We start from the raw sequence: 12,794 nt of genomic DNA, 5'->3' as shown, positions 1-12,794 counted from the left end.
TGTATGTTCATTATTACTTTGTAACCCAAAACAGTCAGATGTTACGACCGAGAACACCTTTTTACGGAACCATATGTGTTCCATTTTGATCCTTAGGGGCATGGTTATTTATAGAACCTTAAACATGTTCACCGACAAAAACAGTTCTGCTCTTCAATATTCAGAACGGGTTCCCTGCATGTCATGGTGATACTCGAGAGTCTTATTACAGAGATGTTGCGTTACTGAGCATGATCTATGTATAACCTGTGGTAAACACAGAGAGCTCCCTGTTTGACAACAGCCTGTCGCCCCTACCTTCACATTACCATCCCCGAATCCCTCCATCTCTCCCCGCGTCTCAAACGTCCGTCCGTCCATCACGGTCTCACCGGCGTCGTTCTGCTCGGCCGGGTGGCGGCGGGGATCATTAACGAGTAGGCCAGGCCATCAGCAGGTTTCAGCCCACTGCTCCATTATGCTGCTAATTGGTGGTGTGAGGGAGACGGCCACAGTATCAAAAGGCAGGAAGCAAAGCGTCTGGCCCCGGGGGGGAGGGGGGGGGGAGGGGGCGAGAGAGAGGGACTGAGAGAATAGTTTGACGGAGAGAGGGAACGAGGGAGGAGAAAAGGAGGGAAGGAGAGAGGGATTTGTTCTCATTAGCCGAAGGCGTGTCCAATGTCCGTGTCAGGAGATTAGGTTGACTGAGAGGATCCTGTCTATGGGACAGGCTGAGTGGTGCAGCTCCATTCAGCGTTGCAGTAGGTGAGGGACAGTACGACTATAGGACCGGGCTGTGGCTTCCGCAACCCCTACCGAGTGAACAGCACTCATAACTGACGATTTACATACTCGTACTCAAACCACAAAAAGGCCAAACAATGTACTTCATTTAATCTGCTGCCCAAAAGAATAGCATAAGGGGCTAGTGCAAAAGCGAAAAAAATATTTGAAAAGAAGAGCCTAACAAAAAAATAAAAAGGAGTACCGGTCACCATTCATTGAAGCCTGGGCTCAGAACCTCTCGCTGGCTTTCCCAGGTTTCGCAACTGTCATTTGAGCTAGCGGTTCCAGTGGGGACAGTTGGTCTCAATGCTGTTTTTTTGTTTCAGGCAGACCCTCTGTTTTGTGTCCAGAAGACTCTTTTTTCCCCCCTTTGTCTGGGTGTTGCTGGGTGAACGCAGCCAAGGGTTGACAGGTCACTGGTGAGACTTCTGTTGGTTTACTTAAAGATTGCTGTGGCCACACACAAACTGTGCTTTTGTACCAGTGGGGTCTCTGCTTATAGCTGATTGTTGTTTTCTTATTACAGACAAAATGTGCTGACTTACATATGTGGTTGTCCTACCGAGCTAGCTTAAGTCATTTTGGATGTGAGTCCACTGTGTCTGAAATGGAAATTGCTTAACTTCCTGCAGCTGAGGTTGTGATCATTACTCAAAGAAGAAAGCAAAACAAAAATGCCAACATCGTCCCCGGTCACCTTTCACCAAACCTCCCCCGGTTCCTCTTTCTCCAGACCCACCTCCGCCCAAATACACCTCTTTTGTCACCCGGGGCATTTTGTGAAGGCTCGTGCAACCTAATCGGCCCTGTGGTCCAGGACCCCCCCACCCCCCCGGGTCTTGGAAGGAGAGGAACATTACATCTTAATCTCTCTGGCCCGACATAGAAAGCCCCGCCCCCCCCGAAAGGCTGCGTCTTCTGGTTACATGAACCCATTGGGGGGCGGATCAACCATATGCCGATTGACATCGGGCTGAGTTGCGGACGCGGGGAGTAACTGCCCCCTCCGGACATAAAGGACCCACTGGGGTGTCCCACACCTCGGCCAGGGCAGGACAGACGTCCGATCTGGCGCAGACACACGGCCGGAGTCCCACCTTCCCCTCCCCTCCCATTTCTTCTTTGAGGCCAGTGTGTTATGGTAAGATACGGCTGTGCTGTATTGATGATAGCTCAGCCGTTCATCTCACCAAAGATGAATGAACATCTCATACATATATATATGATATAAAGTTCTGTGTATAATATGTTATATTATGTTCTGTATATAATAATGTAATGTATGTGTAATAATAATATATTCTGTATATAGTGTTTGATACGTGTAATAATCATTTCTGCATATAATAATGTTATATACATGTAATAATGGCCAGTAATAGTGGGTGTTGATGATGCCTGACTTCCTCCATGACTTTCTTTCATATATGAACCAGAGGTAAAAAAACTAAAATTTTAAGGCCTCAAAAATATGAATGACTATGCCTCAAAATGTATTTTAAAGCTCCAAAATCTAAAATACTATCCCTCAGAATGTATTTTAGGCCTCAAAATAATTATACACTTCCCTCAATAATGTATTTTTAGACCTCCAAATGTTTATTTTCTTCTTCTTGTCACCTCTGGGGCTTTATGCTCAAAACACCCAGAGTGTTACTTACAAATGACCACATGTCAACCGTGCGTCTGGGAGAAAGAGCCTGACATCACCTACCCTTTAAAAACCATTATGCTCACTTGTCCCGAACCCCTTTCAAGTTAGCATTCGGTGCAAAAAGAGACAAAAGGGCCTGAACAAAAACAAGTAATCTATTTTTTTTTTTCAACAACAAAAAAGATACTTGTTCAGTCTCAAAGCTCTGGGTTTCCAGAGGTGAAGGGCTCCTTGAGCAGACCCGTCTATCTCACCTCCCCACGGATGGTGCTGGTTGAGGGCCCAGTGCGTTAACCATACTGGACAGGGATGGACAAAGGGATTATGTCCTGTACCTCTTCTGTCCCTGAGATAATCAACCGGAGGATAAAGTCCTCTAAGCCCCCCCCCCCCCCCAAGTAGTCTTGATCCCATGGGAGAGAGAGTGGTGGGGGGGAGGGATTTGAGAGGGACAGAAAGAGAGAGAGGGAGTGATGAAGAAAGTGAGAGAAAGAGTGAGAGAAAGAGAGCGAGAGACAGAGAGTGAGACAGCCAGCCATCCACAAGGCTGGATTTACATATTCAACAGAATCAGAGATCAAGCTTCTTAAATCTCTCTTCCCTCTTTTGCCCTGTTGCTTTCTGTCTGTCTCTCTGTCTGTCTCTCTAAGGGATGGAGCCTCTTTTTTTCTTCTTCTGAGACGACTGTAGGCAACTTATTTTTTTATTGTCTGATAATGGAACCTCAACAATGTGGAAACTGCACACAAGCATGCAAGCACAGACATTGTTATGGATATAAATAATGTAGATAGTCAAAGAAAAGCAGGCACACACACGCACACAGTTATACGATTTTAGTGCCCTGGCCTTCTCAGCATGGGCACCAGATTAGCCAGTACAATGCTGTTGTGTTGTGAGGAGAGGTGAATGGAGTCTGGGGCAGAGTAGCAACACTAGGAGACACACACACACTCACACACATACATACACACACAATCATCTGCACATCAAACACGGGAAGCCCGGAGAATTAGGCTTTCTACGATGCGTGGCAACGAAGAGTCAGCAAACATTGGGTAATAATATTTTAATTCACAACAATTATTAAATCTCAGATTTTGGTTATATTGTCTTACCCTGTATGGACGTTTTGTTTTCCACTCTAGATACTAGATGTTTCAGGCCTAGTGACTTGAAACATAAATTCTGGTTTTTATTTGGAAAGAAAAAAGTGATTTGTAGATCTCAACACTGCCATCAACACCACTAAAATCTTTGAAAAGGTAAGATCCCCAAACCCTGCAATTTTACATTGAGAAAAATTATTCTTTAGTTGTTGCACTATTTGCCTCCACAGTCTTTCATAGAGAGGTGAACCTCTATCTTTACCTCTGAATGGCTCATCCTCTCTGGGATGCACTTTTTATTCCCAGTCGTGTTACTGACCTATTGCCAATTACAGTTTTTTTTTCAATTGCTTAAGCACAATTGCTAAAACAGGGCCCGGTTTTTCAAACCCCTTCACACAATTATCACAACACTTCACCAAAGCAGCACAACTCCTCAGATCAGTTGCAAAATGGAACACTTCTGTCAAAACTATACAGTCTTAAAAACCTTATTTTGTTGTCATGACATAAACCCAACCATCATATGGTCTGATTCTGTTTGAATCAGTCAAACACTCGTGTGCTCAACCTAAAACACTTTTAGCATTTACACAGAGAAAGTGTAAACATAAATTCACCAACACAACATGACACCAATTGTGCAGACTAGTGAATTTTTTATTTTTATTTTCATGTACTCAAGTCAAGTCAGTCAATTATGAAAATTTCAACAAAACATTCATAACAACTTATTCCAGTTTTCATAGAGAATTACTGAACGTACCATTGTACTGTAAGCCTATAGTAATGCTGTAATATAAGTTACATATCCAGTTCAGTACCAACATTTTTTTTTTTATCTAAACATCTCTCCGCCTGGCTGGATCTGACCACAGGCCCTCGTCAACATCACAGGCTATATTTTAATTTGCAAGGCAACGTGGGAAGAATCTTTTGGAGTGACAAATCCACCCTTGTATGGATACTGCTTCAATTTGATCACATGCTTCCTCCATAGCTTGAATGAGGGCCATCTGGACATAGGGCCGGAGATCATAAACCTTCCACTGCCATGCTGAGAAGAACTCCTCGATGGGGTTTAGGAAGGGGGAGTATTGTGGAAGGTATTGAACTGTAAATTGTGGGTGTTGATAAAACCAGTTTTGGACCAGAGCAGAATGATGGAAAGCTAAATTTTTTCAGACGACAATGTATTGCATCTGGTCCCTTTGGTTTGCTGCTGTGATAATATTGGGTAATCTGTCTAAAAAATTTGAAAAAGAATGAGGTTAGTGTTGTAAGGACCCAAGTTGGCAATGGCGGTCCCCATTCTGTTTAATGGCAGCACAAAGGGTAATGTTACCCCCACGTTAGCCTTGTGATGTTTCTTCCCCTTCTTCTCACTGTTGTCAGGTTAAATCCAGCCTCATCAATGTATATAAACTCATGCGGGACTTCCTCCCCATCCATTTGAAAAACTCTGAAATACATCAAAAGATCACATTGTGTAGATCAATTTACTGTAGGTCTGCTGTACAGTGAAGTTATATCTGTTAGAGTTCGTCTGACCCAGAACGCAGAGAAATCACACTGACCACGTAAGGTAGGTTCAAAAGGTTTTAATGGAGAAACAGGGTACTCAGAGAGTACTTTGTAGGCAGGGTCAGGGCTGGGAAACTCCTGGCAGGTCCGAAGCTGGAGGAGAGCTGACGGCGAAAAGTCCGAGTGGTTACTGGACACGAGGTGAACAGGTGGAGAGGAGTGTACTGATGGTGTTCAAAGGTGGAGGCGAAGGCTGGGTGGTGAGGCTGGAAGCTAGTAGGCACAGCAGAGGAAGCAGCAGGTCTGAGCGGGAACAGGAGAGAAACACAGGGAACAAAGGCAAACTAGGGTGCACGAGAACACATGGATGATACTAGCGAACAACTAGAACTGAGAGCCAAGTACCACATGGGTAGTAGATAACGAACTGGCGCCGAAGAAGTGATCAGCCCAGGTTTAAATATTGCTGGAGGGAATCATGTGGATGAGCTGCAGCTGCGAAGATTGGCTGTGCAGTGAAGACTGCCATGCCCCTTGACCTACTGGACACCTCCAGCACTCCAGGTGGAAAAACACAAACAAACAGGGACCGAACCACCCGACTCAGGGCTGAGGGGGAGCAACCCATAACAACATGTACAGTGAAGCCATAACAACATGTACAGTGAAAAGGTTGTGTGTGCAGTACACAATACTACAGTCAGTGAACAGAACGTACCATCACATATTCATACCACAGGACTTTCACCCTGTCTGAATTTCTTTCAAATTGCACTTTATACAGTTGTTTCATCAAAACTTGATGTTTCTTTTATGGATACAACTATTGTTAAGAGACCTGTTGGACATTATTGAAACTTGGGTGATCATTGACAATATGGGCTTGAAAGTCTGATTTCATTATTGGCCAAAACGAGGTTTATGATCTCTCTTTCTTTGATCTCGTGTGAATATGGGGCCCCTCCCTCCTTGGTGTTCTCGACGTTCAATCCTATGTTGGCCAAACAGAATACAGGTAGCTTACTGTAAAATTATACAGGAACAGATACCAAAACTGTCGATGTAGCACATGCAATAAGCTATGGTTTTTCTGTTGACAGGAGCTACGTTTCTCACCTGTGCTCTTAAAGAAATGTCCAAACTATTGATGCCACCGTGTACCTGCTTAGGTTAGGCTGTACTCTCAGTCCAGCCTCCCTCAGTGTCAGTCTGTACTCTCAGTCCAGCCTCCCTCAGTGTCAGTCTGTACTCTCAGTCCAGCCTCCCTCAGTGTTAGACTGTACTCTCAGTCCAGCCTCCCTCAGTGTCAGTCTGTACTCTCAGTCCAGCCTCCCTCAGTGTCAGTCTGTACTCTCAGTCCAGCCTCCCTCAGTGTCAGTCTGTACTCTCAGTCCAGCCTCCCTCAGTGTCAGTCTGTACTCTCAGTCCAGCCTCCCTCAGTGTTAGTCTGTACTCTCAGTCCAGCCTCCCTCAGTGTCAGTCTGTACTCTCAGTCCAGCCTCCCTCAGTGTCAGTCTGTACTCTCAGTCCAGCCTCCCTCAGTGTCAGTCTGTACTCTCAGTCCAGCCTCCCTCAGTGTCAGTCTGTACTCTCAGTCCAGCCTCCCTCAGTGTTAGACTGTACTCTCAGTCCAGCCTCCCTCAGTGTCAGTCTGTACTCTCAGTCCAGCCTCCCTCAGTGTCAGTCTGTACTCTCAGTCCAGCCTCCCTCAGTGTCAGTCTGTACTCTCAGTCCAGCCTCCCTCAGTGTCAGTCTGTACTCTCAGTCCAGCCTCCCTCAGTGTTAGTCTGTACTCTCAGTCCAGCCTCCCTCAGTGTCAGTCTGTACTCTCAGTCCAGCCTCCCTCAGTGTCAGTCTGTACTCTCAGTCCAGCCTCCCTCAGTGTTAATCCGTGGTTTATTACATGGTCCACAATTGTAGCACGAATTTCATGACACAGATTTGATTGTCTTTTTTGTGCATGTCCTACCCCTCCTCCAGGTCTTCCTCTTCATTGGCCTCTTCCTCCACCTTGTTCTATCCACCCTCTTACTCCACCTTGTTCTCTCCGGATGACCCCTCTCATCCACCCTCTTCCTCTGACACCATCCATTTTTTTTGAAGACAGGTGAAGTTACCTGTGGCCTTTTTATGGTGCTTAAACCTGATTGGTGGGTCTACAATTAAGCACCAGTGTGTGTGCACACCTGGTGGCTGTGTTTAACCAATTGGTTCATGGGTGTGTTCATTTGAAAGCATTTGCTTTCAAATGAAAGGAAATGACCAAATGCATACAAGTGTGTTTTGCAAATCACTGTGTGTAATGTTTTGCAAAAAGTGTGAAGCTGACTATGTGCTTACAGTTGTGCAAATCTGGGCCAGTGTTTTGCTCCTTGAGTGTTGGGTTTTGCTAATTGTGGGAAAGTTTAAATTTTAGTGTGTAAGCAATAGAAAAAAACTGTAGCCAAATTTGTTGTGAGATGATCCACCATGTTTTTTCTCTTACACAACTTTTCCAGTCTTTTGTTGCCTCTGTCCCAGCTTTTTTGAAAAATCCAATTGAGCATATATTTTTCAAAACACAATAACATTTTAGTTTTAACATTTGATATGTTGTCTTTGTACCATTTTCTGTTGAATACATTGTCTGTCTTTCATTGCATTTTACATAGCATCCTAACTTTTTTGGAAACTGGGTTGTACTTTGATGGACCTCTGTAAACATCATCTGCTTGTGCATTTTTGTACTCAATTGTTTTCCTCGATTAACTTTGAACTTTTTCAAAAGGAGGAATGAGGACATGGCGAGGCAAGTGGTGACAAGTGAGTGACCAAGTTTGCGATAGGCTGCCAATATATTTTTTTCATAATAATCTTTTATTTGTCAAACAAGCAAGAGAAGCTTGCAGTTGTTTCACCAATCAAACATCTGAACCAGTGGGACGGGGCGGGCTCTGGGCTGCAGGGAGAGAGCGAGTTAGGAGAGCGATGGGGAGGTGAAGGTGGCGTGTCCATGCAGAGAGGAGGATGAGAAGGATTGGAGTGGAAAACAATGGAGCGCCACTCAGAGAAAGAGGAACCTGCGACCATCCCGTTGGAGCGGTAATTGATGAGGTCATGTGGAGGGCTTCCCCCGGGCCCTCCCCTCTCTCTCGCCCTCTCCGTCTCAGAAGGTCCCAGTCTCCCTTAAACTCACTCTCCCTCTCTCTCTTTCTCCATGTCTCTCTCCTTTCCTTACTCCTGTTGGAGCTGTAATTGATGAGGTCATGTAGAGGCCTTCGCCAAAACCCAGAGTGTCTCTGTGAGGTCAGTAGGAGGTGGCAAGAGGGTGCGCACGGAGGGGAGACAACGGCTTATGTCATCATCTTGCTCCGTGTAGTTTCTGTTTTGTCATGCTGATGTAGGGAATAAACCCAAGTGGATCAACTGGGTCATATAAATGCTACCGCAATCTAGCATGTGACTTAATTGCACCCCATGCTAGTTCTGGGTTGCCTTTGATTGTTAATTTAATGTTATGACCATGATAACTTCACGTCTCTGTTTTGGCAGACATGATTATGGAACGGGTGCGTACGTTTTCATATAGTATTAGGTTCTAGCTCAACACTGCTGACACTGACACAAGTGGTAGGTCTCTGTTACTTACCTTGTCACATTTCCCATTTGGCAAATGGCTTAAAATTCGGACCACCAGTGGCTCATAAACGTGTTCAGCTCCATTGCACTTTTCCACATTTTATTATTGCAATATGAAATCAGGCTTCGACACAAAAGTCCATCACGTCAAAGTGAAAAATGAAATCTTCAAATGTTTTTTAAGAAATAACATTGTTCAATAAATAAATAAATAAAATAATACAATATAATGTATTATGTAAGTTTTCACTCCCTATGCCGCTGCGTGTCAAACCTGAAGGAGATCTGATGCAACCCATTTGTCTTTAGAAGTCCCTTAATTACATGGATCACTTAATTACTTGGATCATTAAATTACATGGATCACTTAATTACTTGGATCACTTATTTACTTGGATCACTTAATTACATGGATCACTTAATTACATGGATCACTTAATTACTTGGATCACTTAATTACTTGGATCACTTAATTACATGGATCACTTAATTACTTGGATCACTTAATTACTTGGATCACTTAATTACTTGGATCACGTAATTACCCGTGTGTAAGCAAGGTGTTTCACGTGATCCAGGTGAGGAGAGCACTAGTCATGGAAAGGAGTTCCAGTCTTCCCTGGCTGAGATGGGAGGCACTGTGCACACTGCAGCAATAGCCTGGGTGATTCACAGAAGCAGCCTTTACGGAAGAGGGGTTAAAAAGAAAGCCACTGTTGAAAAGAATCTCAGAACACATTTTGCCTATTAAACCAGAGAGTGGGAGGTGATTCCATGGCCTGATGACACCGGAATAGAGATTGTTTAGCCTCAACTCCAAGCACTGTTTTTGGGACGCCACTAATCCTCAAACGTCATCCTGAAAACGCCATCCTCATCGTGGCAGCGTATTGCTATGGGGAGACCTCTCTGCGTCATTGCCTGAAAAGCTTGTGTAGAGGGCAAAATGGATGCCCAGCCAAATATTGAGAAATCCTGGACGATAACATGCAAAAGTTTGCAGAAGACCTGGAACTTGGGAGAACATTCATCTTCCAGCAGGACAATGACCCCAAACAGCCAAAACCACATTGGAGTGACTTATAAACAAAAAGGTCAGTGGCCTGGAGTGGTTCAGTCAAAGCCCGGACTTTAATCCAATTTACAATATTTGGAAAGAGTTGAAAGTTGCTATTAACAAAAGGTCCCTATCCAAATTGCTTGAGAGAAAATGGCTGTGTTCAGATTGTGCAAAGCTGGTAGAGACCTATTTAAACAGACTAATGGATGTACTTGCTGCCAAAAATCCTTGTATAATCATTTTTTTACTTTCTTTGACATTATGGACTCTTGTGTGTTTGAAGTCAACGTTACTTACATCCATTTTGAGTTTGTGTCGTCACACAAATGTGGATATAAAAGTGTGTGGATACTTTTGAGAGCCACTCTGTGTGGAACCAAAAGGTTCCTACTACCGAATCATTGTTGATTGTGTACATGTTGGTGTGTGCATGTGTGAGTGTATGTGTGAGCAGGTTGTGTGGGTGTGTGTGTGTTGAGTAGAGCTAGGTGTGACTGTAACTGTGAGGGTGTATGTCTTTGCATTATCCTGTACCTGGCCTGTCAGATGATCACTACATCAAGCCAAGTCTCTTTCTGCACAGCCTAGCGTTCTCATAAACACCTGCTTGCTAAACACACGTATACACACACACACATGCACACACACATAGACACGCACATACACACACATATATTGTATACTCAAACAGGAACAAGCACACATATCTATACACACACCGACACACACACACACACCAGGTGCCATCACAGACTGTGTTTTAACCTGTTGTGTGTGTGTGTGTGTGGCACATGGCTACATCTCTATGACAGTGAATAAACACAAGGGGACAAACTGCCAACCATCTTGGTCCCACTGTGCGTTTGTGTTCTTTGGATTGCATTCAGTGGTGAGTCAGAGGACTGTGGCACGGTGAATTGTACCGTTGGGCAGTGTTCACTATAGTGGTGCGATGAATGGCGCCGGCTGTGTCCTCCTCGCTCTCCCCACAACGCCACAGTAACGCGCTGCCAGTCTGCCCCTCTGGCTTCTTTATACTCCCTTCAGTCTCCATGAACACCAACGATTACACATTCCAGACCGTGCCAAACCGTGCCCTCTCACAAGCCCACCCCCCTCCCCGTTCTGCCTCCGTCACCCTCATCACCTCCCCCCCATCCTGCCTCTATATCCCCCTTTTTATCTCTCTTCCCCTCCCTCCCTACTCTCTCTCTCCTTCCCCTCTCTCTCTGCCCATCTCTCTGTCCCTCACCATCTCTTCCCCCCCCCCCAGTCTCCGGGCTGTGATCAGGGTGCAGCTGCCTGTGCTGCTGTGAGTCTCTTTTCTTGCAGGGCAGGAGCTTCTTTGACCTGTCTGTGCTCAACAAGTCTGCTGATTTACACAGGGAATAGAGAGACTATTTTCCTCCTTCAGACAGACCACTCCCTCTTTCCCTCTACCCCCCCACTCCTCTCTCCCTCTACCCCCCACTCCCTCTCTCCCACTACCCCCCCCACTCCCTCTCTCCCTCTACCCCCCCACTCCTCTCTCCCTCTACCCCCCACTCCCTCTCTCCCACTACCCCCCCACTCCCTCTCTCCCTCTACCCCGCCACTCCTCTCTCCCTCTACCCCCCCACTCCTCTCTCCCTCTACCCCCCAATTCCTCTCTCCCTCTACCCCCCACTCCTCTCTCCCTCTACCCCCCCACTCCTCTCTCCCTCTACCCCCCCACTCCTCTCTCCCTCTACCCCCCACTCCTCTCTCCCTCTACCCCCCCACTCCTCTCTCCCTCTACCCCCCACTCCTCTCTCCCTCTACCCCCCACTCCTCTCTCCCTCTACCCCCCACTCCCTCTCTCCCTCTACCCCCCCACTCCTCTCTCCCTCTACCCCCCACTCCCTCTCTCCCTCTACCCCCCCACTCCTCTCTCCCTCTACCCCCCACTCCTCTCTCCCTCTACCCCCCACTCCTCTCTCCCTCTACCCCCCACTCCCTCTCTCCCTCTACCCCCCACTCCTCTCTCCCTCCAGCCCTTATTCTTCACAATACTGCATTTTAGATTTCTTGGCTGAGTTTGTTTTGATCTGCCACAGTAGCCCTGGCAGACTGGTGGCACACTCTCTTCCTACCTCCCTAGTTCTCTCCCTGTCTTTCCATCTCTCTCCCGGGTCTTTCCATCTCTCTCCCAGGTCTTTCCATCTCTCTCCCTGTCTTTCCATCTCTCTCCCAGGTCTTTCCATCTCTCTCCCTGTCTTTCCATCTCTCTCCCTGTCTTTCCATCTCTCTCCTTGTCTTTCTACATATCTCCATCTCTCTTTCACTATGTTTAGTCAATTCTCTTATTCTCTCACTCGCTCAAGGAGATTGTCAGATGGGTTTGCCAAGGAGGCCAGATGGAGATTTATAAAGCAGGGAAGATGAACGAAAGTAGTGTTTTGTCGAGGACATGTGGACAATGCTAAGAGGTGGGCGCCAGGGTGGTTTGACCTGGGCTATAGGAGGGCTGGGATAGTCAGGTGGAATAGGAGTCTATAGGAGGGCTGGGATAGTCAGGTGGAATAGGAGTCTGTAGGAGGGCTGGGATAGTCAGGTGGAATAGGAGTCTGTAGGAAGGCTGGGATAGTCAGGTGGAATAGGAGTCTGTAGGAGGGCTGGGATAGTCAGGTGGAATAGGAGTCTGTAGGAGGGCTGGGATAGTCAGGTGGAATAGGAATCTGTAGGAGGGCTGGGATAGTCATGTCTTTGAGTTGGATCCAGACAGAGGACTCTTCCTCCTGGTCCACCACCTCTGATATGTAATCTTCTCCTCTGCCTCAGACCTGTGCCCCCTGTGTACTCTGAACCAATTTCACAGAATATAAATTAGTTCAATCACATCATTAGAAACAAGTGAGATCTGTTTTGAGTCATTATGTGTAAACGATGGCAACTGTGTTGTTTGTTATTTTTGCCACCCGTGTTTACCATTTTGCAACACAAGTGCATCAAAGTGTTGAAATGAGATTTTATGGGTGAGAATGTGTTTAGAGTTTTGCAAACAGTGTGAATGCAACTTGCAAATGGTGTCTAACTAACTGTTCTG

General features: G+C 46.0%; 1 long non-coding RNA gene across 1 annotated transcript; it reads right to left on the bottom strand.

Annotated features, from left to right (window-relative positions):
- Positions 1-5,114: 5,114 nt before the first annotated feature.
- Positions 5,115-7,105, bottom strand: LOC117593452. The gene is made up of 2 exons (XR_004574862.1): positions 7,022-7,105; positions 5,115-5,325 (listed from the first exon to the last, which is right to left on the bottom strand). It is a non-coding gene; the product is annotated as an uncharacterized LOC117593452 (long non-coding RNA).
- Between the last annotated feature and the right edge of the window lie 5,689 nt (positions 7,106-12,794).

The sequence above is a fragment of the Esox lucius genome, chromosome 20 (assembly GCF_011004845.1).
Source record: "Esox lucius isolate fEsoLuc1 chromosome 20, fEsoLuc1.pri, whole genome shotgun sequence".
NCBI classification, from domain to species: domain Eukaryota; kingdom Metazoa; phylum Chordata; class Actinopteri; order Esociformes; family Esocidae; genus Esox; species Esox lucius.
Note: the sequence above shows the minus strand (reverse complement) of the source record. Positions and strands in the feature narration are given on the sequence as shown.